We start from the raw sequence: 680 nt of genomic DNA, 5'->3' as shown, positions 1-680 counted from the left end.
TTGCTGGGTACGGGAGTGTCAACATCTTCACTTACAGTGAGTTATGTGCAGCTACAATGAACTTCAGGCCTGACCAGTTTCTAGGCGAGGGTGGTTTTGGAATTGTCTACAAAGGTCTCAACTCTCAAGTCCTGTTGCATTTAATTTTCTGAGTAATTGTAATATTTGATATTTTATTTGTGTAATTTTTGGAATTGTGTACAAAAGTTGTCATCGAAGAAGGAAAGTTGGTTTTCGACCAAATTTAACTTCCCCAAAGTGCCCCCACTGGATCTTTTTATTTCGAAAAATGTTGTAATTACCTCATCTTCTGTTTACCTCTGTATAACTGAGGAAGAAAAGAGGGATATTTTGGCACTTCTAGGTGCACTAAGGGTGTGAATATGTTATTTTGTCATGCTTTGATACATAATTTGCAAACATAAACTATGTCCATTCATGCTTCCTGTTTGTGCTAGATGTATCTTTTCCTTTTAAATCAGTCGGAGATCTTAGTGAGATTTGTTATTTTGCAATCATTTTGGGTGTAATTGATGAGACAGTGAGACCGGGTTTTAAATCAACCCAAGTTGCAGTAAAAGAGTTGAATCCTGATGGATTTCAAGGAGATAAGACTGGCTTGTAAGTCTTTCTATTTTATATATTTTTCCCTAATTAATTTCCTGCCTTCTTTTAATAAT

General features: G+C 35.6%; 1 long non-coding RNA gene across 1 annotated transcript; it reads left to right on the top strand.

Moving 5' to 3' along the window:
• Nucleotides 1–680, top strand: LOC144560116 (uncharacterized). Its single transcript, XR_013513329.1, has 2 exons — nucleotides 1–128; nucleotides 539–680. It is a non-coding gene; the product is annotated as an uncharacterized LOC144560116 (long non-coding RNA).

Source organism: Carex rostrata, chromosome 10 (genome assembly GCF_964058835.1).
Source record: "Carex rostrata chromosome 10, lpCarRost1.2, whole genome shotgun sequence".
In the NCBI taxonomy this organism is placed as follows: Eukaryota; Viridiplantae; Streptophyta; class Magnoliopsida; order Poales; family Cyperaceae; genus Carex; species Carex rostrata.
The sequence above is the reverse complement of the archived record's forward strand: the minus strand, read 5'-3'. Positions and strand labels throughout refer to the sequence as shown.